This window comes from Aegilops tauschii, chromosome 5 (assembly GCF_002575655.3).
Source record: "Aegilops tauschii subsp. strangulata cultivar AL8/78 chromosome 5, Aet v6.0, whole genome shotgun sequence".
NCBI classification, from domain to species: Eukaryota; Viridiplantae; Streptophyta; class Magnoliopsida; order Poales; family Poaceae; genus Aegilops; species Aegilops tauschii.
In genome coordinates this window covers 150,542,999-150,570,480 of record NC_053039.3, presented here as the reverse complement: position 1 = coordinate 150,570,480, position 27,482 = coordinate 150,542,999, and positions in this window count along the sequence as shown.

Sequence of the window (27,482 nt, the reverse complement as noted above, 5' to 3'; positions counted from 1 at the left end):
TGGGCGCATTGAGAGAGATCCAGTACTGGCCAACCTTGCCCAGTACGTTATCGCCCAGGAGCGTTTAACTCAGCGGGTAATGGGTTATCTCCAGAGCCTCGCTGATTTAAATCCTCGGATCGCTATTGGCAGACCTCTGAGGCCTGACCAAGAAGGGCGCATTCATCGGCTGGTCAACCCGCTTCCCCCGATAGAAGAGGAGTGTGCCCCAGTGCCAGAGGCGTTTTCTCAGGACCCTGTCTTTTTACCGTTTTCTTTGTAAACACCTCCGATGTATTTATTATCCCAGTACTTGTATTTATGTGTTGCAGCATGTTCGTAAAAATTTTGTGCGATAGGTCCGATTTTCTTTGGTTCCTGCATGTGAGCAGTTTTACCGCTGTTAGTTTTGTTTTAATTATTTTCTTTTTCTCTCGCAACATGTTTATGAGGAGATTTATTTCCCCGAGTTATTGCTGCGTATATATATTTTCACGACATAGATTTTTATCCGCACGTCATCGTAACAGCAAACTCTCAGCAGCCACCACTCGACCTCGAGCACTATTACAAATCCTTGAGCACATTTTTTCGCCTATCTAATCACCCTCGAGGACGCCACAATCTCAGCAAGAGAGATTTGTGAGTGTTCATTCGAGCGCGAGCTGCCCCAGCACACCGACAGCAGTCAACCCCGATGCCGCGCCTAATCCACGTGATCGCCGCCACCGCGAAGAGCCAACACTCGAGCGGCAGCATCACGACGATCATCCAGGATCATCGCGCACAGGAGCACGGAGAACCCCAGCAGCACCGCCAAGCCTCCACACACCAGGACCACATACCAGTCCGGCATTGCCTCCGCCATTAGAGCCTCGGCTCGAGCTCCTGCTAGCAGCAATGGAGAAGAAGGAAGGAGGAGTAGGAACGAGGCCAGGTGTGAGGGAGAAGAGAGGGGCACCGTGATCGTTTTATAGCCCGAGATCGGTGTACGGTGGGCGAGGTCCACCAGCGCCACTCGTCGCTCGACCGCCGGTGTTCGGAGGCGAGTCCGCGAGCAGTGCCGACAACGCACTGGCCCGCGAGGTGAGTGCACGCTGCACCGGCAGCTAGCACGCCGCGCACTACCACGGTACGTCCTCGATGCCCTACGAGCTAGGCATCGCCGGTGGAGGAAGCGCGGGAGAACGCGCGAGAGAGAAGAGAGAGCCAGAGGTAGGAGAAGAGGCCGACAGTGGGCCCTGGGTCCACCAGTCAGCCAAAGAGAGCACTATGCTCTCGGGTGCAATCAGCGTATTTTAGTAATTTAGAATTTATTCTAAATTACTCTATCCACGTAGAAATATCTCGTTTTCCCTAACCGTGGATTTTTCCACACTACGCCAGTGTACCACACTGTGGTTTTACACCACTTATTGCCCTCTCACTGTAGCCGTTTTGTTTTTATGCAATTGAAGGATTTCTTTGATAAAAACAAATTTATTTCAAAACAGTTCTTGTCCAAAAAAACTATTAACAAATCTCGAGGACGAGATTTATCTTAAGGGGGGTAGTGTTGTGACACCCCAAAATTTTGGCCCTGTTTTATCTATTAAAATGTTGCCAAGAAATAAAACTTTTCCATTTTTGTCAAGTTTTACCTTTTGTGATTTTGGATTTTTGCCTCTAGTGGGAAAAAAAACCTTGAAAAGTATTATTGGACTTGAATACTCTCTTTTATAAAACAATTTCCTCATCAGTGGATTTAAATTTTGCAAGATTTATTTCCTCAAAGCTTTCTTCCTTTAAAAAGATTTCTTTTGCATTTGGAGCCTGTTTGCACTACAACCTTTTGACAAATGCATTTAAAATTTCCACCAAAATTTGGGGATGTCATGTGATGTTTCCACATCACTTTCATCCAAAAATACCTCTTGGCCATTGGAGATTTTGAGCTCTACACCAACTTTTCCAATCTGGTCCAGTGGGCACTTTTGCACTACAACCCATTTAAATATTTCTTTAAAAATTCTTCCAAGTGTTTGGAGATGTCAGTGGATGCATAAAATTCATCTTCAAGCAAAAACCCAGTGATGTTCTTTGAAAATTTTGAGTGGATCAACCTCTTTGCATTCTGGTCCAAATTGGTGATTTGTACTGCAACCTTATTTTTCTTTGCTCTAGTAACCCTGAGCTTTTTCCTACTTGTAGCCCTCCCTTCAAAACTCTTAAGTCCAGGAGATTGGACCCATTGGCATATTTTTGGTGCATGCAATGTCAGCCTTTAGTTTCTGCCCAAAACTGGTTTCCTCAAATTCTTGCACTATCAACTATCTGTTTTTGCCAAACTAATCTTACCACCATCTCCTGCATCTAAAGAGACACTGATCTGGAGATTTTGGCCACTCCAAGAGTTGCCTAAGTGCATCTGGCATTCTGTCGAACACCTGGTGTGCACAGTCTGTCTTGGCATGAGTTCTTTGTTTGCACTGTGATTTTGTTCCACTGACCCAACAACCTTGTCCACTGAGCTCCTAGCCACCCCTACCCTTGTTCTGTTCCTTGCCAGCCTCGCCCAAGCTCTCTAGAGCACACTGGCATTACGTCGAACACCGGCCGTGCATGCTCTGGGCGCGCCCAGAGCGCACGTTTTGCACGCGCGCGCACTAAGCTGACACGCCGTTCTGCCGCCCTCGTCGCGTCCCATCTCTGGCCCCTGCTCGCCTGCCGAACCACGCCAGGCACTCGCCCTCTCTCTAGTACCCTCCAAGCTCTCCCTGGCACCCTGCAGCGCCGCCTTGGCAGCACGCCGGCGTCGGCAGCGGATTCCACCGCGGACGGCGCCGCCCAAACCGCCAGCGCACGCCAGCTGCCCCAGAGCACAGGCCGTGCTTATCCTCCCGCTCGTCGGCACGCTTTCGTCGCCGCCACGATGCCCTGCAACTACAGAAAAGTGGTCGCCGGCGATCTTATCCTCGGCCACCGCGGGAGCCAGCCTTGAACGCCTATTTAAAGGGACCCCGAGCCTCTCCGAGCACTCAGGCGACATCAGACCCTCCTCGTAGAGCTCCCCTAGCAGTAGATTGACCGGAGAGGACCGTCCTCTCCAACTCCGGCCAGTTCGGCCGCCGCCAAGCTCCGGTGCGATTCGTCGCAGTCAGCCACCCTTTCGCCCAACCAACGCCACCAGTAGTTTCCTCTGGTCCATGCGGAGCTGCCCATCTACCCAAGCTCGATCGGAGACCACCGGAGCACAAAAGTCAGTTCGCCACCGTAGCCCTCTCCGCCGCGGAGCTCGCCGCCGGCGACTCCTTCCACCTCCGACGACCCAGGAACCACCCAAGGGACCGCCTCAGTCTAGCCGTTCCATCCCCGCCCTTGGATGCCCGTGAGGTGCTGCTGTTCGTCGACGGCGATCGCCGGAGCCTCGCTCCCGTCGGGCAGAAGAGAGGAGAAGGAGGGAAGAACGGTCAAACCTGACCAGTGGGCCCTCTGGACCCACTGTCAGTGACCCGCGTGGCCGTTCTCTCTCTGTTTAAGTGAAGGCGCAAACTCCCGAGTGCGTCTCCTCGACTGCGAAAGCGTATTTTCTTCTGAATCGTTTTCTTTTCTGGTTTTATTTAAAAACAGAGATTTGACCAAACTTTGACTGGCTATAACTTTTAAAATAAAACTCCAAAAGAGTTGATTCTTTTTCCTACCTCTCTCAAATTTCATCTAGTTTATTTTAAGATTTATTTCAAAAATATTTGAGACAACTTTTGGTACTGTGTTTGAAATATTTGTTATTTGTGTATTTTGCAAAATAGGATTTTTGGAGAAAAATAAAAGCTTCCAATAAGTGCATCCTTTGCATACTCTTGAAGGCAAGCATTTCTGAACTCTGGCATAATATTTTTGTTGTGGTGTTCTGGTACGATCACAACACCTTTTGGCTTGGAGTATGCGTTGGCTTTATGTATAGATATAGTCTCGTACATGAGTACACTTTGAAGTTGCTTTGTGGTCAGCAATGGATACACTAATGATTTGGATCATCCTCGTGAGCTCCTCATGCATACCGGTAGGAAGCCGGGAAAGTCGTGGTCTTGGGTAGACACGAGCTTGTCCCTAGTCCCTCGTCGAGACGAGTATGTCCGGCATGGCATGGTGAGGCTTGAGGAGTGGTGATTTATTTCATAAATGGTGATATTGTTGGAGGATACTTGGACCACCTGAGTCGGTTGTAGACCGAGCCTTGATCAATAGCTTCCTTATTTGTTGGTACCACCACTTGTCCCTGCAGGGGACAGGGTATGGTTCAGTAAGTTGTCAACCCCTACCATAGCACACACCATACAGAGGGGCCATAGTGGAAGATACCGGAGGCCTCCGGTAGGCATGCCACTTGGTCAGGGGGCATGGGTGTTTCCGGTTGGGACCGAGAGGGGGGGCACCCCCTTAGAGCGCGCGAATAGAAATTTGATCCCATGCTACGTCGAGGTTGTAGCCTCCCCACTTAGAGTTTTGCTTGGCAGGTGTCGTGGGTGATTCCAGACACCGGTGAGTTAAGCTGGTGTGTGCAGGTCAGGCGTGTTTTCAATTAAAAGACCGTAGATGGAATTAGTCCCGAGGGACTAAGTAAACCCGTTACTCGTGGAAAATGGTACTCCCTCTGCAGAGGATATATCCTGTTGGATAGTCATGTTCTTGAGTAAAGACCACAGTCTGAGTTGAAACTAGTAACGGTATTCGGATGGAGAACGGTTTAACTAGAACTCAGTGACGGTTTTCGGATGGAGAACGAATTAGCTAGAGCTCAGTGACGGTATTCGGATGGAGATACGTTTCGACTAGACCATATTATCGGTTTTCGGATGGAGAAACGACTGAACTAAATATTGTTTAAGATTATGGCACATATGGATTATGATCTTTATTATTTTGGACTAACCCTTTTATATTACGTATATTATTGAGTATCCCTGGGATGGTTCTACCTCCTGGATATTCACTGTGATTATTCTCTTATAAGCCCTTTCTGTGGTGTCGCTCAGACGCCCGACTGCGGCATGCTTGTTGTTCTTTTATCTTTTTATAAGCCCTTTATGTGGTGTCGCCCGGACGCCCGACTGCGGCATTATTATTCTTGCAAGTTTCCTCTCGAGGAGTCATTCAGACCCTCGTTTGGCACCAGTATTACTATTCTTGCAGTTTCCTCTCGAGGAGTCATTCAGACCCTCGTTTGGCACCCAGTATTTTATTTTGGAATATTTTTAACCATATGTATGCATCATGGTCTTTCGCATATTTCGTGACAGATGTGTGATCATCTTATTAACCCAGAGCATGTTTGATATATTGTACCTGTGTTCTTAATGTTTGCGAGTACATTCAAACGTACTCACTGGCTTGTCCCTGGCTATTGTCTTGGCCAGATTCCTTGCGTGGAGATAAGCATCGCGGTGTCAACCTCAGAACCTTCGTGTTGACATTTGCAGCCTCGCGAAGATAGGAGTTATCCTGGTCAGCTGTTCTTGTGGGAAATGGAGTCCCATAGACGCAGATGTACCCAACCGCTTCCGCCCTCTACCATTAGAAACCAAGTGTTGTACTCCTAGGCCTCAATGGTTTTGTACTACATATTTTTGTACTTGCTTGGATTTTCTTGTATCAAGTTGGTACCTCATTAGCTAACAGTAATCCTGGGGCTGGTGAGCACACAGGCCGTTTTTCTGGGAATTTATATCCCGAAAATCCGGTGGTGACAATGATGGAAAGGAAAATTGTGCTCAAGTGCTAAAAGAAGAATTACATAGAATGCTTGGCATAAAATATGTGAATGATGAGCATGATTGCAATGTTGTTAGTATGAATTCCTTGAATATCCATGATGCTAATGATATGCAAAGCCACAAGCTTGGGGATGCTATGTTTGATGAAGATGATATGTTTAGTCCCCCAAGTTTTGATGAGAATATTTATTATGATGAAAGCATGCCTCCTATCTATGATGATTATTGTGATGACACATTTGCTTTAAAGAATAATAATAACCATGAAACTTTTCATCTTGATCTTAATTTTCAATCACATGATAGTTATTTTGTTGAGTTTGCTCCCACTATTCCGAATGAGAAGAATTTTGCTTATGTGGAGAGTAGTAAATTTTCTATGCAAGTAGATCATGAAAAGAATGCTTTAGGTGCTGGTTATATTGTTGAATTCATTCATGATGCTACTAAAAATTATTATGAGAGAGGATCATATGCTTCTACATATTGCAATAATATCAAGTTTCCTCTCTATGTGCTTAAAATCTTGAAGGTATGCTTGTTTTACCTTCCTATGCAAGTTGATTCTTGTTCCCATAAGTTGTTTGCTCACAAAATCCCTATGCATAGGAAGTGGGTTAGATTTAATTTGCTAGTCATATTCTTCATGATGCTCTCTTTATGTTTCAATTCTTATCTTTTATGTGAGCATCATTGAAATCGTCATGCCTAGCTAGGGGCGTTAAACGTTAGCGCTTGTTGGGAGGCAACCCAATTTTATTTTAGTTTCTTGCTTTTTGTTTATGTATAGGAATAAATAATCCATCTAGCTTCTGTTTAGATGTGGTTTTGTGTTTTAATTAGTGTTTGTGCCAAGTAGAACCTTTGGGAAGACTTGGGTGAAGTCTTTATGATCATGCTGTAAAAAACAGAAACTTTAGCACTCACGAGATTAGCTAAAACTTTTTACTGGAGAGTGCTATTTAGTTGATTCTTTTTGCAGATGATTACTAGACAAATTCCTCAGGTCTAACAATTTATTTTATAATTTTTGGAGTTCCAGAAGTTTGCGTTAGTTACAGATTACTACAGACTGTTCTGTTTTTGACAGATTCTGTTTTTCGTGTGTTGTTTGCTTATTTTGAAGACTCTATGGCTAGTAAAATAGTTTATAAACCATAGAGAAGTTGGAATACAGTAGGTTTAACACCAATACAAATAAACAATGAGTTAATTACAGTACCTTGAAGTGGTGTTTTGTTTTCTTTCGCTAACGGAGGTCACGAGATTTTCTGTTAAGTTTTGTGTTGTGAAGTTTTCAAGTTTTGGGTAAAGATTCGATGGACTATGGAATAAGGAGTGGCAAAAGCCTAAGCTTGGGGATGCCCAAGGCACCCCAAGGTAATATTCAAGGATAACCAAGAGCCTAAGCTTGGGGATGCCCCGGAAGGCATCCCCTCTTTCGTCTTCGTTCATCGGTAACTTTACTTGGAGCTATATTTTTATTCACTACATGATATGTGTTTTGCTTGGAGCGTCGTTTTATTTTCTTTAGTTTTGCTTGCTGTTTGAATAAAATACCAAGATCTGGAATTCTTAAATGATAGAGAGTCTTCACATAGCTACATAATTATTTAACTACTCATTAATCTTCACTTATATCTTTTTGGAGTAGTTTGTCATTTACTCGTGTGCTTCATTTATATCCTATGAGTAAATAGTTGAATGATTTGAATGTCATAAATTATATATGTTTCATATGACTTTCCCATGGGGAGTAATGCCTTCACATATAAGAAGTAGAGGTGGTAAATTTATTGAAGGTTAGCAAACATTGTATTGGTCACTTGAACAATTCATGAAAGAATATTGAAGGAAGAGAGATTTCACATATAAATATACTATCTTGGACATCTTCTATGATTGTGATCCCCATTAATTATTTTCAAACCTGAGCAAATTAGTTGAAGTTGGACAAGGAAGACAACATAATGAGTTATGCTTGGGTATATTTGTATAAGTTATATTGTTTTGGATCCTCTAATATGTGGTGCTTGCTATTTAGAATCCTTTGCTAGCCAAAATATCTGTACTAAGCGGGAATACTGCTTGTGCATCCAAATTCCTTGAACCAAGTTTCTTCCATGAGTGTCCACCATATCTACCTATATGCGGTATTTACCTGCCATTCCAAGTAAATTTGCATGTGCCAACCTCTAAACCTTCAAATAATAATCTGTTTTGTATGCCCGAATTGCTCATGTAGCGACTAGGGCCTAGCAGTATCTTCCATGCTAGGTGGGTTATTCTCACGATGAGTGGACTCCGCTCATCATTCACGAGAAAATGGCTGGTAACTGGGATGCCCAGTCCCATGATCAAAAGATCGAAATCAAATAAAAAATAATTGCAAACAAAACTCCCCCAGGATTGATGTTAGTTGGAGGCACCCGTTGTTTCGGGCAAGCCATGGATTGATGATTGTTGGTGGAGGGGGAGTAAAAATCTTTACCTTTCTGTTTGGGAAACGCCTATAATGTATGTAGTATGGAAGATACTGGGAACTCTTGGTCGTTATGCTGACAATGAAAGCATACCTCTCAAAATTATTTTCATCTCTGTTTTTGCTTCGAGCTCTGGCACCTCTGCAAATCCCTACTTCCCTCTGCGAAGGGCCTATCTTTTACTTTTATGCAAGAGTCAGTAACATTCCTTCTCATTCCAACCTACTCTTTAGTTGGCAAGCATCATATGATGGAAAGATCTAAGCATATATGGCCATTCAAATATATTTGATCATGAATTATTACTGTTGACATTACCCTTGAGGTAAAAGGTTGCAAGGGGAAATATTAAGCCCCTATCTTTCCATGTGTTCGATGAATACTATTTGTTCTAAAAATATGCTTTGAGTGGTAGCAATCATGGAAGACTAAATGATAGTTGAGTATGTGGAGTTTGCTAAATCAAAGCTCTGACATAGACTCTTCCTGAAAATAAGATGAATTTTAATTGTTTGATGACTAATAACACGGTTTGTTAGTTTTCAAGAAAGTTTATGGTCTATACTTTAACATGTGAATAGTTTGTTACTTGATCATGCAAAGTTCTATGAGTTGAGCTACTGTTAGGACATATAATGATGCTAGAAAAGGTGATTGAAATTATCATTGATCAAACTTATGCACCTGCTAGCATTCACACTTCATAAATTATTTCTTTTATCATTTACCTACTCGAGGACGAGCAGGAATTAAGCTTGGGGATGCTGATACGTCTCCAACGTATCTATAATTTATGAAGTATTCATGCTATTATATTATCCATCTTGGATGTTTTATGGGCTTTACTATGCACTTTTATATTATTTTTGGGACTAACCTATTGACCCAGAGCCCAGTGCCAGTTCATGTTTTTTCCCTTGTTTCAGTGTTTCGAAGAAAAGGAATATCAAACGGAGTCGAAACGGAATGAAACCTTCTGGAGAAGTTATTTTTGGAAAGAAAGCAACCCGGGAGACTTGGAGTGCCCGTCAGGAAAGCAACGAGGGAGGCACGAGGCAGGGGGGCGCGCCCACCCCCTGGGCGCGCCCTCCACCCTCGTGGCTCCCCTGGCGTATTTCTTCCTCCTATATATACCCATATACCCTAAAACCTTCGGGGAACAGAAGAGATCGGGAGTTCCGCCGCCGCAAGCCTCTGTAGCCACCAAAAACCAATCGGGACCCTGTTCCGGCACCCTGCCGGAGTGGGGATCCCTCACCGGTGGCCATCTTCATCATCCCGGCGCTCTCCATGACGAGGAGGGAGTAGTTCACCCTCGGGGCTGAGGGTATGTACCAGTAGCTATGTGTTTGATCTCTCTCTCTCGTGTTCTTGATTTGGCACGATCTTGATGTATCGCGAGCTTTGCTATTATAGTTAGATCTTATGATGTTTCTCCCCCGTCTACTCTCTTGTAATGGATTGAGTTTTCCCTTTGAAGTTATCTTATCGGATTGAGTCTTTAAGGATTTGAGAACACTTGATGTATGTCTTGCGTGGGATACCCGTGGTGACAATGGGGTATTCTATTGATCCACTTGATGTATGTTTTGGTGATCAACTTGCGGGTTCCGCCCATGAACCTATGCATAGGGGTTGGCACACGTTTTCGTCTTGACTCTCTGGTAGAAACTTTGGGGCACTCTTTGAGGTTCTATGTGTTGGTTGAATAGATGAATTTGAGATTGTGTGATGCATATCGTATAATCATACCCACGGATACTTGAGGTGACATTGGAGTATCTAGGTGACATTAGGGTTTTGGTTGATGTGTGTCTTAAGGTGTTATTTTACTACGAACTCTAGGGCTGTTTGTGACACTTATAGGAATAGCCCAATGGATTGATCGGAAAGAATAACTTTGAGGTGGTTTTGTACCCTACAATAATCTCTTCATTTGTTCTCCGCTATTAGTGACTTTGGAGTGACTCTTTGTTGCATGTTGAGGGATAGTTATATGATCCAATTATGTTATTATTGTTGAGAGAACTTGCACTAGTGAAAGTATGAACCCTAGGCCTTGTTTCCTAGCATTGCAATACCGTTTACGCTCACTTTTATCTTTAGTTACCTTGCTGTTTTGATATTTTCAGATTACAAATACCTATATCTACCATCCATATCGCACTTGTATCACCATCTCTTCGCCGAACTAGTGCACCTATACAATTTACCATTGTATTGGGTGTGTTGGGGACACAAGAGACTCTTTGTTATTTGGTTGCAGGGTTGCTTGAGAGAGACCATCTTCATCCTACGCCTCCCACGGATTGATAAACCTTAGGTCATCCACTTGAGGGAAATTTGCTACTGTCCTACAAACCTCTGCACTTGGAGGCCCAACAACGTCTACAAGAAGAAGGTTGCGTAGTAGACATCAAGCTGCTACTTTTCTACTCCAGACCTTCCCGCACTCTTTGTCATAAATATTAAACTTGCTATTTCATCGCAGGAACTGCGAAAAGCTGTGAGGGAGGTCCACAGCGCGTCTCCACAACCAGAGGACCCTGACCGGGCCCTCGACCCCGGACTCGAAGAAGATCCCGACAGATTTGTGGAGCTCATCGACAGGACGTTCTATCAGTTAAGCTGCGACGGTGTCTTGGTGGCCATCTTAGCCGATTATCCCGGACTGCTCCCTGCATTGCATGTAAGTAAAACCGGAGTCCCAACTTCCGAGAAGGATCCCGTTTTTTGCACTTCACCTACCGCACACATTTGGTGTCTTACAGGGAAGGCCCTCGGGACGCCATGCCGAACCCGCAGTGACTCACCAACAAGGGGCACCGAAACCGGGCAGGCTTAAAAACAAGGCGGTCAGGACTGAGACGCCATCGCAGAGGTATGAAAAAGGACCCTGCTCCGTGGTTGTCGTCTTTAAAATATAATAACATCTGTGTTTCCTAGCAGGAAAAACGCTCGCTGGACAATATGCGGAGAGCCTGCTGGCCACGCCTCCACCAGCCGGGCTCCAGAGCCGGACTTAGAGGCGGACGCTAACATGGGGCCAACACCAGATGTTCCTCCTACAAAGGATGTGGATAGGCTGTCCGCTACGAATTCCGAAGTGGAGAGTGCCATGAATCACCGGCGTCGCCGCGCCGTACTCTGCGACGCTTGTTTCTCTCAAGAGGCGTTCGATGCCTTCAACTCAGGAGACGCGTACATTCGAGCTGCTCAAAATGGTCTTGCCAGAGCCACAGACCAGTATGTAAAGTATATACGGGTAAGAAAATCTGATAATTATGTATATCAGTAGCCCCTGAGACTTGAAACAGTTGACACAACTGATTTAAGGATCATTATTTGTGTAGGTTCTTACGGAGAAGAATACCAAGTTGTCTCAAGAGCTGGAAGAGTGCAAAGCCCAGCTACGGGCCGCAGTTGCCGCAATGAAGGAGTCCGAGAAGGCCCCCTCTGGTAACACTTGTCTCTATCAAAAAGAATGACATGTACCGGTTAGTGTGTGGCATGTCTGCAAATCTAACAATAGATTCTGCAGATGATCCCGAAATGAATCCGGAGGTCATGCGAGGGGATGGGCAACACGCTCAACGACAGTTAAAGGCTGGCGAGCACGTGCTTAAGAAGGTTAGGCGGGAGAAAAACGATCTCCAAGATTCCAATATCCGGCTGAGTGTTGAACTGAAAGATGTTCGGGCCTAGCTTGCTGACTCCGTAAAGGAGAATAAGAGGCTTCGACGCGGCATTTTTAGTAAGTGCTTAAACGAACTTTTATAGAGTTCGGCGAAGAAACCAGCTAACAGAGTTATATCTGTAGGTATGCTGACGGGTTGTCCCGCAGAAGAGATGCCCGGGTCTGCAGGTGATCTTCTGCCCGAGCTCTCACAACTGCACGAACAAATTCGGCAGGTGATGCAGGGCATTGCCCAGGCCTTGTGGCCGTCCGCCTCCCTGCCAGGAGGCATGGGGGAGCTCATAGAGATGCTCAAGGGAGCGCGGCGGTGCTTCCGATTATGGAAGATATCTGCCTGGCGACAAGGTGCGAGGGAAGCCTGGGCCATGGTGAACACTCGATATACCAAGGCTGACCCAAACCATATGGCCGAAGTCAGACCTGTGGGGTCTGATGGGAAAGAAATCCCCGTCAGTTTGGTGTATGACCAGGTGAAATTAGCCGCAAAGTATTCCCAACGGGATTGTAGGCTAGACAGCCTGGTGGATGGTATAGAAGAAGAATTTAGTTAGTCTAAGTGACAATGTACTTCAATTGACATATATTTTCCCTAGCCGGATTGTAAATCATTTGTCATGGCGGACCTTTTCGCTTCGACCTCCGGACCCGACAGTCCGGAGTGTATCTGAATACCCGCTCAGTTATGTAAAACCGGGGTACGCGTGGAAACCAGGCGTAGGGGTCATAAGTGCTTGAACAGACAGGTACCCAACTAGCTATGTTATATTACATGGATAGTAAGAAACATCTTCCAGGGAGAATAGTTCCGTTAAGGGTTCCTTTCCCTGGGTACGCATGCATTAATGTGCATGTCCGGACTGCGAAAAGAGACGCACGATATAAACATCTGGGGGCATGTATTACAATAAGTAAAAGTCATCTTTTGTTCACCGACCGAATATTCCCTTAAGAACGCTAGCTTTCGGCTTCACCCAGTCTGAGGTACACATCCGGCTGACCCGGCAGTAACAATCGCAGAGGTGCTCCCCTTATGCCCTAGCCGAATTAACGGGAACGTAGGGCATAAACACAAGAGCCAGGCAACCCAGCTTGGCCAAAACTTAAGTCATATCGAGGCATATAATGGCGAAGAAAAGGTACATGTGGAAAAGTAACACATGTGCGGGGGGCAAAGAGCCCAGAACATAGTTATATTAAGCTTCTGTATAAGAAGCCCCCAGGTATAATGAGCACGCCTAGCGCGTCAAGATTGTGTAGTCAAGACACATTTTAACCTTTTAAGGTTGTGAAGAAAAAGGGAAGAAAGAAAGAAAGAAAAGACAGATAAAGGATATATATAAAAAATTGACAGAGGTAAGGAGACGAACAGAGAGTCCGGCACTAGGCGTAAAACCTTCGGAGTCTGGCCACGTTCCATGGGTTTGGCTCGAGTCGATTGTCCGATGCATCCCGCAGGCGGTATGCTCCACCGGTCAGAACTTTGTCAATAATGAAGGGACCTTCCCATTTGGGCTCGAGTTTGTTCTTTTTCTTCTCCGGTAGGCGTAGAACGAGTTCGCCAACATTATAAGTTTTGGCCCGTACTTCTCTGCTTTGATACCGTCGAGCCTGTTGCTGATAGAATGCGGAGCAGGCTTTTGCCATGTCACGCTCCTCCTCCAGGGCGTCCAAACTGTCATGCTGATCTAGCTCGACTTATTTCTCTTCGTACATGCGCACTCGAGGTGAGTCATGAATTATGTCGCAGGGCAGTACCGCCTCTGTCCCGTATACCATAAAGGACGGTGTGTATTCGGTAGTGCGATTCGGCGTGGTCCGCAGCCCCCAGAGTACGAAGTCGAGCTCCTCAACCCAGTGCGTATCTGATTCCTTCAAGGATCGCACTAATCTGGGTTTAATGCCGCTCATGATAAGGCCATTTGCTCGCTCGACTTGACCGTTAGTTTGAGGGTGATAGACGGAGGCATAATCGAGCTTAATGCCCATGTTGCTGCACCAAGTTTTTACCTCGTCGGCTGTAAAGTTCGAGCCGTTATCGGTGATGATGCTGTGGGGGACGCCGTAACGGTGTACGACCCCGGATATGAAGTCTATCACTGGTCCGGATTCGGCCGTTTTAACTGGTTTGGCTTCTATCCATTTGGTGAATTTATCCACCATGACCAATAGGTATTTTTTCTTATGGCTTCCCCCTTTACGGGGTCCGACCATATCAAGCCCCCATACCACAATGGGCCAAGTAATGGGGATTGTTTGGAGAGCGGTAGGTGGCATATGGCTTTGGTTTGCAAAAAGCTGGCAACCAACGAAATGTTGAACGAGGTCCTGTGCGTCTGCTCGGGCCGTCGGCCAGTAAAAACCTGTTCGGAAGGCCTTGCTTACAAGGGCCCGGGCTGCGGCGTGATGGCCGCCAAGTCCAGCGTGAATTTCTGCCAATAGCTTCCGTCCTTCCTCTTCGGAGATGCACCTTTGAAGTACTCCGGTAGCGCTTTTCTTATAAAGCTCTCCCTCGTGGACCTTGTAGGCCTTAGACCGCCGCGCAATGCAACGTGCCTCGTTTGGGTCCTCGGGGAGTTCTTCCCTAGTTAGGTAAGCCCAGAAGGGTTCTGTCCACGGGGCGATGACAGCCATAATCATGTGGGCCGAAGGTGTTATTTCGGTGGCAGAGCCTCCGATTACGTCAGAATGTTCGGGATCTGGCGTTGTGGCCGGGTCCGGACTATTGTTGCCGGTCTCTCCTTCCCATACCACGGATGGCTTGAACAGCCTTTCCAAAAAGATATTGGGTGGGACAGGGTCGCGCTTAGCACCGATGCGGGCGAGGATATCCGCCGCTTGATTGTTTTCCCGGACCACATGGTGGAATTCAAGCCCCTCGAACCGAACTGACATCTTGAGGACGGCGTTACGGTAAGCCGCCATTTTTGGATCCTTGGCGTCAAAGTCTCCATTTATTTGAGATATTGCAAGGTTCGAATCCCCACGCACCTCCAGGCGTTGAATTCCCATGGAGACTGCCATCCGGAGACCATGTAATAGGGCCTCATATTCTGCTGCGTTGTTGGAGTCTGTGTATAGTATTTGGAGTACGTATTGGACTCTATCTCCGGTGGAGGATGTCAGGACGACGCCAGCCCCCAGACTAGCCAGGATTTTAGAGTCGTCAAAGTGCATGATCCAATTGGAGTACGCGCCGTACTCTTTAGGGAGTTCAGCTTCTGTCCATTCGGCGACGAAATCAGCCAGTACTTGTGACTTAATGGCTCGCTGTGGTTTGTATATTATGTCGAACGGGAGGAGCTCAATAGCCCATTTGGCAATCCGGCCCGTGGCATCGCGGTTGTTTATTATGTCGTTCAGTGGTACTTCAGAGGCCACCGTAATTGAACACTCTTGAAAGTAGTGTCGTAGTTTCCGGGATGCCATGAAAACCACGTATGCTATCTTTTGGTAATGTGGGTACCGTGATTTGCATGGAGTGAGGACAGTGGATACATAGTATACCGGCTTTTGAAGCGGGAACTTATGTCCGCCCGTCTCTCGTTCGACGACGAGCACTGCGCTTACAACTTGGTGTGTTGCCGCTATATATAACAGCATTGGTTCGCCGACATTTGGCGCGGCTAAGATTGGATTGGTGGCCAAAACGGCTTTTATTTCTTCCAATTCGGCCGTGGCCGCATCCGTCCACTCGAAGTGTTCGGTGTGTCGAAGAAGGCGATAAAGAGGTAGTGCCTTTTCTCCTATTCGGGAGATAAAGCGGCTTAAGGCAGCCACGCATCCAGTTAGTTTCTGGATTTGCTTGAGGTCTTTTGGGATAGCCAACTATGACAGAGCTCGGATTTTAGCCGGATTTGCTTCAATTCCTGTATTGGAGACGATGAAGCCTAAGCGCTTTCCGGCTGGCACGCCAAAGACGCATTTTTCCGGATTGAGCTTGATGTCGTATGTTCGTAGATTGTCGAACGTGAGCCTCAAGTCGTCTATTAGGGATTCGACGTGTCTGGTTTTAATGACCACATCGTCTATGTATGCCTCCACTATTTTGTCGATCTGTGTTTCCAAGCATGTCTGAATCATGCGTTGATAGGTTGCACCGGCGTTTTTGAGCCCGAAAGGCATGGTGTTAAAACAGAAAGGGTCGTATGGGGTGATAAATGTCGTTGCGGCTTGATCGGACTCCGCCATCTTAATTTGATGGTATCCGGAGTATGCGTCGAGGAAACACAATGAATCGTGTCCTGCGGTAGCATCGATAATTTGGTCGATGCGGGGGAGGGGGAAGGGATCCTTGGGGCAAGCTTTGTTAAGGTCCTTGAAATCGACACATAGGCGCCAGGATTTGTCCTTCTTTGGTACCATCACCAGGTTTGCTAGCCAGTCCGGATGTTTTATTTCTATGATAAATCCGGCCTCAAGTAACTTGGCTAGCTCTTCTCCCATGGCTTGTCGCTTAGGCTCAGATAAACGCCGGAGAGTCTGCTTGACCGGCTTGAACCCCTTTAGAATGTTAAGGCTGTGCTCGGCCAACCTACGTGGGATTCCTGGCATGTCTGAAGGATGCCAGGTGAATATGTCCCAATTTTCGCGCAAAAACTCCCGCAATGCGGCGTCTGTTGTGGGGTCCAGCTGTGCCCCGATGGATGCTGTTTTTGTAGGGTCCGTTGGGTGGACCTGGAATTTGACTATTTCGTCCGCTGGTTTAAAAGAGGTGGACTTGGGTCTTTTGTCGAGTATCACGTCGTCCCTGTCCACTGTGGAGCGCAGCGCAGTTAGTTCTTCGGCCGCAAGGGCTTCGGATAATGCCTCGAGGGCTAGTGCGGCGGTTTTATTTTCGGCGCGGAGTGCTATGTCCGGATCACTAGCTAGAGTGATGATTCCCTTGGGCCCGGGCATTTTGAGCTTCATGTACCCGTAATGGGGTATAGCTTGGAAGGTCGTGAATGCCTCCCGCCCTAAAAGGGCGTGGTATCCGCTACTGAACGAGGCCACTTGGAATGTGATTTCTTCGGACCTATAATTCTCCGGCGAGCCGAATACCACATCTAGTGTGATTTTTCCCGCACATCGTGCTTCCCGACTAGGGATGATTCCTCTGAAGGTCGTGCTGCTTTGCTCAATGCGGCTCTTGTCTATTTCCATTTTGTTAAGATTCTCCTCGTAGATGAGGTTTAATCCGCTGCCACCGTCCATGAGCACTTTAGTAAGCCAGAAGCTGTCCACAACTGGACTAAGGACTAAGGCGGCTGGTGCTCGGGCTGTTCGGCATTGAGGCTCGTCACTGGCATTGAAGGTTATAGCCGTGTCGTTCCATGGATTTATTGCTGCGAAATGGCAGACTTTAGCAAGGCTGCGGAGTGCTCGCTTGCGCTTATTGTTTGAGGCGAAGGTCTCGAAGACTGTCAATACTGTATTGTTATTTTCCACGGGATGGTGCTCTGTGGTATTGTTGATGAGGAGATCCTCACCGCTCTCGGCCACCTGCCGGAGTATCCAATATGCTCTAAGGTTGTGTGTTGGTATGGTATCCGGTGTGCTGTGAATTTTGCATGGCCCATTGAGCCACCCCTCCAATACAGTTCCACGCCCCATAGTGGGCTTTGGTTTCTTTGTAATTGGATCGGGTGACTTACGAGAGTACACCCTTTTAATTCGGACGGGGTTTCTAGTGAGAGCCGGGGGATCCCAGAATTTTACTTGGGTTTTCCAGGCGCTTTCCATCGCACAGTACTTCCGTACTATGGCCGCCAAGTCAGCGAAGTGTGCTATGTCATGGTGACTTATGGCGTTGAGGATTCCCTTGTCCGTGCAATTTTTGCAAAAGAATGAAATTGCGTCCTCCTCACGACAGTCCTTGACCTTGTTCATTACAAGGAGGAATATGGCCCAATAGTGATGCACTGTCTCTTGGGGCTCTTGTCTAATGTGGAAAAGATCACTTATGTCTGGGTGGGTGGGTGGATTTAGGTCCAAACCCTGACCCGATCTAGAACCCAGGGGCAAAGGAGTTTCCGAGCTTGGAAGTTCGGGTTCTGGGATGTTGCCCAATAGTTCTGGCCCCATGCCTGATTCTAAGTTCGAAGCTTGGGCCATGTCCTCCCGTAGATGGGTATCCGGCTCGGAGAGCTCGGGAATCCGGACATAGTTTGCCCTCAAAACAGAGGAAGAATCACTACATTGCTCCTCCACCACCGCTATCTGATGGGTGACTGGCGGAGAGTTAATCTCCCTTTGGTCGGGTTTGAGCCCGATCCGATCATAGTCCGTAGCGACTCCCAGGGCGGCGATGCGATCCAAGAGCTCGTTCAAAGAAGAGAGCTCCATTGGGTCCATCTGCTCAGCGAATTCCGAGCCGACATGGAGGTTGTTTTTGATGACTGAGAAGTCATCGTCGGCGCGACGGCCGAACGGGCGGTCATGACGAAGCCGCCTAATCGGAGAGTTTGGCCTGCAGCCAGGGCTCCCTCAGAGGTAATGCTGTCCTTGACGACAAGGCGAGCCATCAAACCTTATCGTGATGGCACAGTGGAACTCTCAATGAAAGCACCAATGTCGGTGTCAAAACCGGTGGATCTCGGGTAGGTGGTCCCGAACTGTGCGTCTAAGGCGGATGGTAACAGGAGGCGGGGGACATGATTGTTTACCCAGGTTCGGGCCCTCTCGATGGAGGTAATACCCTACTTCCTGCTTGATTGATCTTGATGATATGAGTATTACAAGAGTTGATCTACCACGAGATCGTAGAGGCTAAACCCTAGAAGCTAGCCTATGATTATGATTGTTGTTGTCCTACGGACTAAACCCTCCGGTTTATATAGACACCGGAGGGGGCTAGGGTTACACAGAGTCGGTTACAAGGGAGGAGATCTACATATCCGAATCGCCAAGCTTGCCTTCCACGCAAAGGAGAGTCCCATCCGGACACGGGACGAAGTCTTCAATCTTGTATCTTCATAGTCCAACAGTCCGGCCAAAGTATATAGTCCGGCTATCCGAGGACCCCCTAATCCAGGACTCCCTCAACCATCACTCTAAATTTTTGCATGCTCTCCTTACATAATCTCACCATATTTTTTTCGTATGCATGTTAGATATTGTACACAGTCATGCTGAACATGTAGAGAAAAAGAGAAGAGTTTTGCACGGCAATACAATGTCATGCAGACATCGCTCCATGGTGGGTTCAATGGCAAACCCTCCCCACCCTCTCCAGATTGTAATCCAGAGGAAGCTATCTGTTCTGAGGCGGATTCAGACGCCACTGACCACTCCTATTTACCCCCCAAGGTGTTTGCTCTACCTTGGCATGATGATGTTAGTCATATCATGCATATGTTGCCTTGCAGTGCCTACTTTTGAAATCATATATGTCATCTGCTTAGTTTAGACATGTTCTGTAATGCCACCTGTTTAGTTTCTATATCATATACGGGAATTGTGCAGTCTCATGTCTTTTAGCTAGCCATAATATACGTGAAATGTGCAATGCCATCCTGTTTAACCAGGCATCATATATTTGAATGATATCTTGTCCATCCTTTTCTTCATTACATTTCCATTTGTCGACAATGTTTGTACATTAAACTACTCTTCCTGTGAATCAGCCATTTGGGTGGGAGATTGAAAAATCTGGAGTGAAAACAAGGCCTTCTGAGCAGACAGTTCTACCTGTCGAAGCAGATCTCTTGTTGGGTCCCGATAGCTCCTCAGATATGGATTCAGAGACAGATGACCAGTCCTATTCCCCCACAGAAGTGTATGCTCTAACTTGGCATGGTTAGACTGCTCATATCATGCATATGGTGTCTTGCATTGCATAGATTAGACATCATATACACACTATTCAACACCATGTTCTTAGTTCAGACATCATATCTAATGCCCTCTGTTTAGCATATAAATCACATATGTGAATTAAATGATGCGATCCTGATTACTTAGATAACATGTAGGTGAATTATGTCATGCGATCCTGTTAAGTTATTCATCATATCTTTGAATTATGTTATGCTATGCTATCCAGTTTAGATAGACATCATATGTGTGAAATTATGTCATGCTATCCGTTTTAGTTAAATAATATACATGTCAACTATTTCATGCCCTCTTTTTTCCACACTATGTATTGCATCTGTCTCTCATACAATGTCTGTACATTCAACTATGTTTCCTGTTTATCAGCCATTTGAATTGGAGCGGGTGATGCCAGCAGCTAGCGGACTAAAAACACGGTCTTCAAATAAAACAGTGCTACCTCTTGGTGGAGATAGAACCCCGGTTGTACATGCACGAGAACCAGCCCTACCACACATAACCCAAACTCTCGCAGATTGTACCCCTACTGCAATGGACAGAGAACCAGCTTCACCCAATCTAACCCCAACCCCAGCAGATAGTAACCCAGTTCCTGTTGACACGGCACCATCTCCACCACAGAGCTCCCAAACAAGAGCAGTTAGTAAGGCAGCTCCAGTGCCCAAAGGGCTAGTACTACCACGGTGAACCCCAACTCCACCAGTTAGTACGCCTATTCCTGTGGAGGAAGCACAACCAGCTAGTCGTAGTTTAGCATCTATCGCATTTGATGTTGTTAAATCGTATGTGTGTATCTTCCCATCTTGGAAATATTATACTGAAGATGAAGAAAAAAGCCAGTTGCAGGTGTTTGTCCAGGAGTTATGTGTAAGTAATGTTATTCATGGCAATTACTTTTCTTTGTCCCATACATCCTACCTCCATGATGGTTATAATACAACAAATTTTCCCATTTTTCTCTATAGAGAAGGACCGATTTGGAAACTCAGGATGAGGTAACATGTGCTAATACCTCTGCTATCTTCAAGAATGCTTGGTGGCAGTATCGGAATTACCTGAAGAAAATGTACTTCACCGGCAAAGAAACTCAACAAATTCCCTTACGTTCTCCTGAGACACATTTACTGGACGATGACTGGGAACGCCTTGTTCTGTACTGGTCCTGAACCAAGAATGTGGTAAGGTCTATGAGCTCATTTTCTATTTTGAAGTACTATATTCTTGCGTCTTACTGTACTCTGTTCATGTAGAACAAGTGCCTAAACCTGAAGAACAACTGTTCTAATTTAAGATTCCATTACTATCATAGTTCAAAAAAGCGCTGGGCATTAATTGTGCGTTTTTCCACCGCCTTGCGCTTTACTGACCAAAGCGCATGCTTATGCGCAGTTATCAACAGATTAAGCGTAGTTATGCGCAATGCGTTTCGCCAACGCCTAGAGCCTAGGAGTGCTTAAGCGCTCGCTTAGGCGCGCCTTTTTAAACTATGATTGCTATCGTGCATACTACTTTGCTCTTGTATCACTGTATTTACTCATACAAACTTATTTTTAAATTGAAGGATCCAATCGAAACTTCAATGGCACAACAGGTATGTTCACGCATGTTTCTTTAACAGGCTTGCTCTTATCAATTTCAATTGTGTATACAGTTGACTTCTCATATCATGCACATTACTAGCATCACAACAGAGCCAATAGTGTTGTTGTACATGTAGACCCGTGGTACCCATCTGAAATCTTGTTGTGCCGTGTAGTTTCCCACGCTTTGTATTCTTTCACTGTTGCTTTGTCTTGAACTGATATGATTTGAACCGTGTCTCTATTTTGATTTGGCAAGACAATGCAGTGACCATAGGACATAGATATATGTTTGTTTGATGCTTTTATTATGTACTAGTACTTGGCAATAGAAGACTTGGTAGTTTAATCATGTCCACCTTACTAATGAACTGGTTCACCGAAATGAGTTTCATATACTAGTACATGCTAAACTGTTATGTGTCTGCTTGTTTCTTCTTTTAGAATGCTAACAGAATATTGGGGAAGAGTGCCTTATTAAGCAATGGTAAAGGAAGTAATGCAGATAAGGTTCAGGATAGTGCCACATCCTTGTTGGTCTCCAACAAAGCTGATAAAACAGCTAAGGAAGACTATCTCGAAGACAGTGAGACAATCCCAAAGTCCTGTCTTGGTTTAGTGTTGGAGTTACTGGCCACTACCGCTTGCACAAGCTATTCAAACTCACTGTCTGAATCAGTTCGGTTTCTTGAGTCTCAACTACAAGCTGAAAGACATCGATCAGCTGTGCTGCGACAAGAAGCGGAAGGACTGCGGAAGTCCGTGGAGCATTCAGATGCATACTTTCTGGTGCAACAGCAAGCGTTGGATGATTTTAGCGCCAAACAGGACAAAGCTAATAAGATTGCTAAGTTTATTGCCAGCATGGTGGATACCACGTTTCTTGAGCTCTTATGAAGTTGTTTCAGTTATGCTCTTGTTTTGCTGCCGCGTTTATTTGCACTGGTGGCCAATTTTGACGGCCAGTGTATGTAATATGCTGCTTTGTTCTCTATATTTGCACTGGTGGCGAACTTTGATGCCCAGTGGATGTAATATGTGTAATAGCGGTAATAGGCTAGCATTAATTGCTTGCTTATTTATTTCCTTATTGTCTTGTTTAGTTGTTTGCTTGTAGTCACTGCAATTCTTTTTCGGTGTTTTTTTAATAATCATGGCAACACACTGACTGTTGTAACCATGGGCCTCCTGCAGGCCGTATGATCCATGGGCCTTCTACGGGCCGTAGGATCCATTGGCCTTCTATACGGGCCGTAGGATCCATGGGCCTTCTACGGGCCGTACGATCCATGGGCCTTTTACGGGCCGTAGGATCCATGGGCCTTCTATGGGGCGTATCATCATTTCGCCTATCATGGGCCGTACTATTCATGGACAATAACGGGCCGCTTATTGGCCGTATTTCATAACTCTATGAAAACAGCCCAACGGGGTTTTTTCGACATGAAAACGGCCCAACGTATTAACGGGCCGCAAACGGGGCGACTGTAACCATGAGCTGAATTTGGCCCACAAGCAGAAAATGACAGTAACGGGCCGTAAGTAACCGAATGCTGGAAATGAGCCCAAGATTAAATGGGCCCTGAGAAGGCCGAAAGATATCATGGGCTAGAAACGGCCCAACGGAATAATGGGCCGTTAATGGGTATAAAGTGATACACTGTTCATTACGGGCCAGTTTTACCACGGGCCGTTAAGGGGCCGAGGGTTACTAAGGGCATCATATGGGCCGAAAGACGTCATGGGCCATACATGGGCCGGAAGTTAAAACGGGCTGGAATTATATTGGACGGCCCAGATGACGCTACTGGGCCTAATTCGGATAGGCCATAAACGGGCCCTGGGATAGCGGGCTGTAAATGGGCTATATGCGAACACGTCGTTAACAGGCTTGCCGTGGGCCGGCCCGCCACCTTTTGACCAAGTCAAATTGGCCAGCCTTTTCACATGAATGGGTCTCTGTTGGGCTGTGCCACGTGTCGACGTATCATAGGCGCTTTGTGTCCAATGAGTAGATGACATCTGTCCCAACGGTGAGCCGACACGTGTTTCCTCCAGCCAATGATGATTTTACACATGGAAAATCCCCATTGGTCGGGGCTGTTAACGGGTTATCGGATCCAAAACCGGACCCGATAACTTAACGGCGTTCCGTTACGGTGGATGCCACGTGTCGGTCACCCTTGACGAAAGCACTTCTGTGACGCGTGATTTATCGTCATGGAAGTGGACACTTCCATGATGATAATTTTGGTAATGTCATGGAACACTTCTACGACAGGACAAGTATGACTATCTTGATTCTGTCATAAGTTTGTCATGGATGTACATGCATGACAAAAAATGCGACCTACTGTGACAAACACGTATCATCACGGAAGTGTATTTTTTTGTAGTGTGTAGATAGGGCTCCTAGGAACTCCCCTCTTTTGTTCCCTGCGAGGAATCGAAACGGACCTCGTGGGGGTGTGTAAAGAATCTGTAATGTCTTTTGTTCATATTATCCTTATTATGAAAATTTGCGAGCGCATGTCTTGTTTTGGCTCGGTCTCCCCTTTCCAACCTCGCGACAGCTTGGTGCTCTACGCCGACAGGTCCTGGTCCCCAGGCAGGCTACAGCAGTCGCTGGTATGCCAGGTCGCGATGCCGTGGTCAAGGCCAGGAGGTGAGCAGCCCGAGGTACAGTAAGAGCTCCCGAGGCGCGATGCTCAAGAGGTCCCCTTTGGCGCTCAAGCAAGTACCGAGAGGCAGGAAAGGGTGGCAACGTTGCCGTAACAAGGCTGCTACAGGTGAGGATCCTATCCATAGTGCTAGGTCGATCGAGGCGCCAGACTTATCTTGGCATTCCTGAGCTGGCTCCTTATGTCGCGCCAGACTTGTGCGTCGAGCGCTGTAGGGTAGCTAGGTTAGGCCCGTGCGAGCCTCCCCCTCTTCTCCACGCTCTTCCGTGTGCTCTGCGTCCTCAGGTCCCGGCCCTCGAGCAAGCTCAGCCGCCACTGGTATGCCAGGTCGCGATGCCATGGTTAAGGCCAGGGGGTGAGGGCTGGAGAGCCAGTAAGAGCTCCTGAATCGCGATGCTTAGGAGCCCCCCTTTTAACGCGCAAGCGAATCGCATGGGAGAGGAAGGAGCCCGTGGTACCGCATGTTGTCGTTCTCGGGAGGTTCCTGCAGGTTAGCACGAGGAGAAATACAGGTTGCCAGGATTATTGCCGGTCTGCCGCAGATCGTTCTGCGGGAAGATGAAGGCACTGAGGGCCTGGTGAGGTGACGCGCGTGGGGCGTGCGGCGAGCCAGAGCTCGACCGCTCAGATTTGTCGACGCTGCAGGGACGGACCCGAGCACAGGTGTCGTGCCTGAGTGTGTAGCTCCCGTGGCAGGTGACAATCAAGCAGGTGATAACCATAGATAGATTATGCATGGAAAGCGAACAGGATTAGGTAAACGCAAGAACGATACATGCCACTGGGCTGGACCCGAGCGGCTTGGGGATGATGCAGCCCGAGGGGCGCCCCCAGCAGAATAAGCTAAAGACGTAAAAGGATACATGCCACAGGGACTGACCCACGTGGCCTGGGAATGATGCAGCCCGAGGGGCGCTCCCAGCTAAATAAACTCAGAAGATGTCATCTGGTTCCGATGTCGAAGGGATGTTGGGGCAGCTGAAGACGCGTGGTGAAGGGGTTGCTCCTCATGAGCCACCAGGGCCCTGAGCCTCGGGAGGCTCTGGGAGTCCGGGCAGTTGCTTGAGGACCGTCTCCATCTCTGTCAGGACTGCGTGACGCCTGGCCTCCTGAGCCGCCAAGACGCTCTGCAGGTTGCGTTGGAAGGTGGACGCCACGCTCGGCAGGCCAAATGGCATGAGAACGTAGCTGTGAGGTGGGCCCTCGCAGCGTCCCACGCGCGAAGGCCAGAAGAGCTCCTGAGATGCAGCTCTGTTGAGCCCTGGGATGTCGACGCAGTCGCGCAGCCCACCATCTTCACCTGGATGGGGAGCCACGCCAGGTGAGCGGCGGTTGCCGCGCATGGCTCTTGCATCCTGCAGTTCCTGAGTGGTCTTGGCAATGAACTCCTGAGCGCTAGGCGCTCCTCGTCCAGGGCCCTCTTGAGGGTAACGTGCCGCAAAGCACGCCTCCACGTGGTGCCCGAGCACCTCCCTCGTGATGTTGGCGAGGTGTGAGGCCCTCTAGAAGAGAGCCCCCGAGCCCTGCCCGAGGAGGGCGCCAGGCGCGCCTTCCTATGCAAGGGAGGGAGGCGCCCCAGGCGCGGGCGCCGATCCTGACGTGGCACCACTTGAGGCACCGCTCCCCTGAGGTCCTGTGCGGAGTAGCTGCTTCTTCTTCTTGGGGACGACCTCAGGAGGGTACTGGGCTGCATTGTCGTCAGGGTCTTCGATTGATGCCGCTTGGAAGGCGCACCCGAGGGAGCACACTGCATCTCTTTCTTCACAGGGGACCATGATGATCCCGCCACTCCCTGGCATCTTGAGGATGTTGTAGCCGTGGTGTGTCACTGCCATGAACTTTGCCAGGGCCGGATACCCGAGGATGGCGTTGTACGGAAGACGGATGTGGGCGACGTTGAAGTCGATGAGCTCGGTGCGGTAGTTGTCGCGCTGTCCGAAGGTGACAGGGAGGCGGACCTGCCCTATCGAGGTGGTGGAGCCGTTGATTACTCCTGAGAAAGGCTTGGTAGGCTGAAGCTGATCATACGACACTTGGAGGCTGTCGAATGTCTCGACGGACGGGACGTTGAGCCCTGCGCCGCTGTCGATGAGGGTCTTGGTGACTTGCACGTTGCTGACGACGGGTGAGCAAAGCATCGGGAGGGAGCCAGCAGTGGCCGCGCACTTGGCCCACCTGAGTGGGCGTGTGGCCTCGAGCCTGGGGAGGACTGCGTTCACCTCGCGAGCAAACTACTTGACGATAGGCTGAGAGGCTGGGGCCTGAGCTCCGCCCAAGATGCAGGCGATAGCACACGGCTCTTGGAAGCCCCCAGCCCCCTCATCCTGATGGTGGTCGTCGTTCCTTCTTGGTGGTGGCGGTAGCGGAGGAAGTCCAGCATTGCCCTGAGGGCGATCCTCGCGAGACTAATCCCTCCAGGTGCCCTCACGAGGCTGGCCCTGCCAGCGGTCCTCACGAGGTCGGTCACGCCACTCCTGGCGGGGGCCGCGGTCGGCCCAGCGCCCTCCGCCACGTCCTCCTCCTCGGTCATGGCCCCAGTCGTTGCGCTCGGGGCGTCGACCGAGGCGTCCATCTCGAATGTCCCTGATCTCTTGACAGTCGTTAATGTTGTGGCTGTGTACGTTGTGGAAGGCGCAGAACGGACGGCTGCTCTTGGACGACGCGGGAAGGTCCCGGCCGCGCTTCGTATCCGGCTCCGCTGCAAGCATGGCCACTCCCTTGCGCTTCACATCCTTGGCCTTGGCCTTCTTCTCCTCGGTGTCGGCGGCCGGGAGCTCGATGAGGCAAACGCGCCCTTCCTCAGCCCTTGCGCACTTGGTCGCCAGGTTGAACAGCTCCAAGGTCGTGCACAGCTCCTCATGGATGGCGAGCTCCTCCTTCATCTTGCTGTCATAGACGTGTGACACCCTGATTTTCATGCCACAACACTTTAGCTAATAAATCATGATAAAGTCTGGTTTGACAAAAACTTTTGCATTATTTGGCTTTTATTTGGAGTTGGTTTTTTCTTTGTGTTTTTTTTCAAGTGCTCTTTAAAGTCAACACAACTCCACCTTCTATACTTCATCTCCTTGCCCCAAACTTCTGCCCAATGATCATACCATGTGTATAGAGCAATATAGTATTTTCTTACAAAAATAATTTGGCCAAATAGTATTTTCAAATATAGTTTTCCAAAACCCCCTGAATTGAGGTTTGCACTACAAGTACTTGATTTGGGGTATGAAAAATATTTCAAAGAGTATATTTGAAACCTATTAGATATAGGACTCCCATAAACCACAAAAATTTAATTTTAAAACTAATTTTACTATTTTATTTAAAGGCTTTTTCTTTAGGCCAGAAATGGTCTTTAATAGGTTAAAATTATTTAAAAGCTTCAAAAATATTTGAGAAAAATCAGGGAAACTCAGTGGAGATATATTTTCCATATATAAGAGTTTCAACACATGGTCATTGGGCAAAACCCTCCAAAACCATTTCTGTCCATTTCA